Consider the following 5,341-nt stretch of genomic DNA (forward strand, 5'->3'; position numbering starts at 1 on the left):
TGCAATGTGTATTTTGAGAGGTTCTGCAGCTTCTTTCATATAAAAAGGCTTTTTATTTGAATTAGGCTGGGGTTCTGCCTTTTCCCTCTTGATGCCCCTTCATTTCATACAAGCAGGGAATATGGAGACAAACTAAAGATAAAGCACTCTCTCTTGTCATTCAAATGTGAGGGTTCATTCATGCCCTAAACAGGGACATATAGCTATCTCGCTTTTCCTTCCCTCGTTCAGATGTGAGGGTGCATTTCACAGTTGAAAATTCTTGATTGGCCAGAGCTTTCCTTCGCTCTAATTCTTCCATCCATTTGGTGGTCTTTTCCTGAATACAATCACTATAGACCAACAAAAAATATCCTATTATTAGTTTTCCCACAATTTTTTACTAGATGAAGCTGCCTTTTCCTTCCTGCTGTTGGGCCAAGTCATGGTTTTTCTGCCTTGAGACCATAGCTTTCTGTTGCTAGCTTCTCATGCAAACAAAGGCACAAATCATGCCAGTTTTGCAGGCACGAAGCACATTTCAGCTCATCTCTCTAACAGTCAAGTAACATCTTGCCCCTTTCACCCATACTATGATTCTTCAAGCCACCATCTCCTTGAATCCTATTTGGTCTGCAAGATCCTTTTGATCTTTAGTGTAAGACGAACAAGGGCTATTTAGAGAAAAGTCAAAGGCTAGATCACTTGAGCTCTAGGTTGTGAGCATTTCCTTTTAGTGGTCTAAGACGATCAATCAAAATAGACTCGATTCTTCACCTTTTTAACCAAAATATAATTGTCCTAGGAGAGAACATGCACTAATAATAGTTTTGTTAGTTCTCCTTTGGCTCTCTTGCAACCTTTGAATTATAACTTTAGTTCCTTGGACAAGCTCCTTTGTGATTCTTCAAGCCACCATCTCCTTGAACTACTAGATCCTCTTGATCTTTAGTGTAAGGCATTAGGAAACTCTCGAACTTTTAAACACACGTTTAGAGTAAGAGATCTGGAAACTCTCCAACTTTTAAACACGTTTTTAATGAAAGATATTTGAAAACTCTCAAACTTTTGGCTCCTCGCCGAGGATCCAAATTGCGGAGCAGCATGATAGGAGCATTAATCTTTATAATCAAGCAATAAGGAGGGTAACCACCACCCAAGTTCAAATTGTTCAAGTACTCAATTGGATACAATATTGAGTCATTCTCGGAAGAAGTAATCGAATTAGCATTGAGGTATTCTCTTTCAAGGCCAGGCAATGCATTCAAGCCTAGTCCATTAACCTCATTAACCTCTAGATTTCGTGGTGCAAGTATAGCACGGTCTTTAAAGAAGCATCCATATTCCTCCACCCTCTGAAGATCTTTGTATACCCATTCTACCAAACTCAAAATGGAGTTCCCATGGATCAACATTCGTGGTGGTATTACCATTCTGCCTTCATTGTTTGGATGGCCTATAGAGCCATCTCCAATTTGTAATTCCATTTGACAAATTCTTGTTCTGTACAATCATAAGCACTCTGTCTAACCCGCATGTTTTGGGTGAGATTTAGAACATTCACATATCTCCAAATATGTGACCGGCATAACGTTACATCAACAATGTCCTCACATGATCCCTTTGGCACAACCGATAAGATTTGCCTGAAGTCACCACCAAAGAGCATAACTTTCCCACTAAACACTGTATTACTCTACATAATGTCTTTCAATGTCCTTTCCAGTGCTTCATATGCGTGCCGATGCATCATTGGAGCCTCATCCCAAATAATTAACCTTGCAAACTTCAACACCTTCGCTAATGGGCTATTAGCTTTAATTCCACATGTGCTAGAAGCATTGAGTACCAATGGAATTTTAAAACGTGAGTGCGTTGTACGACCATTTGAAAGTAACAATGCAGCTATTCTAGATGATGCACATGCCAATGCAACCTTATTCTCTCCACGTAATCGTGACAACAAGGCATTATAAAGATAGGTTTTGCCTGATCCACCTGGTCCATCAAGGAAAAAAACACCACCTTGACTCAAAGAAACAGCCTCAAGGATAGTGTCAAATGCTCTTGATTGACAACTATTTAGACCCCTTTCACTGGAAATGGACAAATCAGCCTGTTGAACATAATCAAACATCATCTCTTCCGTCTCCAGTAAACCATTTTGACACTGGCAACACTTGATCTATTGGGAACAGGCAACCCTTCAAAATCATGCAACCGCTTTTCATATTGTTGTAAGAGGTCTTGCATTTGCAACAAAGCTTGATTCTTTGCTATAGAATGACAAAGGGCCAACATCTGTACACCCTCTCTACTACAAGGAATGGAAAAAATCATCTGAAAGCTCGGTGGAGAATTTATTCCAAAGGTGTCCAGGGGATATAGGCTCACAAAAAACCATTATAATGACAAACAATTGACGTAGTTGGAATCCTATTTTTTGAAATGCAACTTCTTGGAGACACATATACCACTCCTCATCACTCTCTAGCATTCCTCTGGCTTCACATGCAGCCTTAAAATAGCGATACAAATGTCCATTCACCGTTCATAAAGCCTCAAAAGATTTACAACCTTTGCACACAGTAAGTAACATGCATAAGTAATATTGCTCACCTGCACTCGGAGTAACATTATACATACGTTCGATCACATTTTCCCTTTTCCTTTTAGTCCATGAGCGCAAAGCTGAATTCCACACCCACTTGCAAGGGAAATCAACATATAGCATGCTACTTGCATCCGCATACAATTGATTGTGAATCATTCAGTCAAAGATGTTCTTTGGTTTCTGTCACAACTAATCACATCACGCAAATCATCCTGATCATTGAATATCACATTGTTGTGCATTTGGAGATGGACATGAATCCTTTGTATATCAGGCTTTTCATCATGTAAATCATATTGGTATATGCGCCAGCATGCCTCTGACCGTAGACACGTACTGTGCATCTAAATATTGACTAACCTCATCAATAACCCAATGTGAGTCTTGCAACTCTATAGTAGCTCTATCATGTCCTTTGTATACATACTTATACAAATACTTTACGGCAGTAATAGTAGAGCATACTTCAATGTTAATATGGTCTTTGTACCTCATAGACAGAAAAGGGTTATACGGAACAACCCATCGACTATCCACCCTATGATCCTTTACGTATGAAACTACCATCGTCTCTCCGAATATGTAAGTTGGATCTCCATTGTCATCAATGCTAGTGGTCTCGGAAAAATTCCGAGGGTACAGATGTTTGCACCTTCCGTTAACCATGCAAGGAGAGTGCATATTTTGTTCCCCACATGGTTCATGAATATTACAATGACTAATTATGGTGTGCAACCCAGGAAACATCACCTTATCAGGAAGTTCAGCACATACCAACATATCATAGTGTGCAATGTCAACCGGAATACTTCCACTTTCTAATATCAATAATATATGTGCATGTGGCAAGCCTCTTTTTTGAAATTCAATAACAGAAACAAATTCCAACACCTCTCCAAATATTTCTTTTTTTACCAATAAGTGCATCATGTCCTTATGTTTCTCATAAAAGACCTGAGTGTCAAGTCAGGTTGATCTTGGGCAACCTGACTAGGCAGTAAGGCATTGGCTATTTCATCCCACTTAGGATTGCAAGTGAAGGTAATAAACAGGTCAGGTTTACCCATCTTCCTAACAATTGCCATTGAATCTTGGTACAATTGATGCATATATCCAGGCCCCCCAGTATATGAAGATGGTAGAACTACCCTGTGTCCAACAATGCCCCCAGAGACTATTGACCCCATCACTTGAATTAACCATATCTGCAAGACCTTTGTATACTTCAGCACGCAATGCTTCTGATTATTGCATATCCATACTAATCTAGATTCTTCCATGCTACTATATGCATCAACAATGTACTGTTATAATAGCCGACCACTGCGCAGAAGGCAGTCATTTGTATCTTCCCTTATTTGTAGTCTATATGCATAATATTGCCATTGAGTTACGGTCTTTGTCTCCTCATTTGAACCTTGTCTATTCCTATCATTGAGTGGAATTCCAACATGCCAAACATCCTCTCCTCGAGGAAATAGAAGAACATATAATAGAGGCATATACGAACGATGCAGGTTAGATATTTTTTATAGCACCTGTGCGCGACACTATTTGAATCTCTATGCCCCACATGTAAATCATCCCCTTGACCCGGCATGATAGCTACTACCTCATTTCCTATAGGAACCAAGTATTGCCTTCAAGTTGATCACGCTTCAATGTGATGACCATTCTCAAATCTTCATGTGGACTTGACTACAACATTTCTCTCATTGTACGAAGAGTACATGCATACGAATTATATCCATACATCATTGTTTGCAACCTCTCAAGTACATTATGATTTAAAGAAGGCATCCCATGAAGTCTATTCTCTAATTTATGCTCTATATCATATACATATAGTTGGGCAAATCGAGGAGCCGCATCTCGTGTTTCATCAGGTATTACAGAACCAACACGATGATAGGTAGTACCATGGATTCGAAAATTAAATACTCCTCCCCCCCTAGTGAACTGATTATCCAAGTGAGCACCAAGTGAAACAAATGCCAAGGCATTATTGTAAGAGCAGATATTCTTTCTGTATTTCTTACTTATATTATCATTACCAAGCAACAACTCAGCCAATGTAGGAGGTGGATTTTCCAAAGGTAGCAAAGAGACATTCCCACTTCCACAGCAGTGTTTGCCTACATATTGTCTTAGCTTTCTTGATGCCTCACATTTCCGAATTAGTGTATTACAAAAATGGCACTTATAAGTAAGGGCTCCTAAACGAGTGAAGAGTGCAATCTCCGGAATACACCACCATAGTTGCTGGGTGCTTAACATTCCGAGGAAATGAAAATGTATGCCTTATAGAGCGACATTCGGATTTAATATCTTTCACATCACCAACGACACAACAAATAGAATGGAAATTATCATCCACAGGCGGCTCATTTAAATCAAATGAAAAAGAGTCGTTCAATATCTCTCTGTGTGACTGTGCATTTTGACGATCATTGATAGGTTCTTGAAGTACCATAGCATTGACAATTGCTCTGTTTCTTGTGAGTAAGTGGATCCCACTATGGATTCCTCTATGTTCCTCTTCATTTTCATTAACGTAATCCATTAAATTAGCAACATTTTGTTTTCGAATGCAAGCCCTTGTCCTTGAACAGTTATGGGAAGACACCGTGTTGCATCCAAAACTCGAAGTCGACGAACTTGGTTTAAACTCAAGTATAAACAACTCCTAACCATCTTCAAATCTCCTTCAAGCACAAAATAGGGAATACTAACTTCCTTTTTCAACAT

This window comes from Cibotium barometz, chromosome 17 (assembly GCF_041138505.1).
Source record: "Cibotium barometz isolate CiBa-2024 chromosome 17, ASM4113850v1, whole genome shotgun sequence".
Lineage (NCBI taxonomy): Eukaryota > Viridiplantae > Streptophyta > Polypodiopsida > Cyatheales > Cibotiaceae > Cibotium > Cibotium barometz.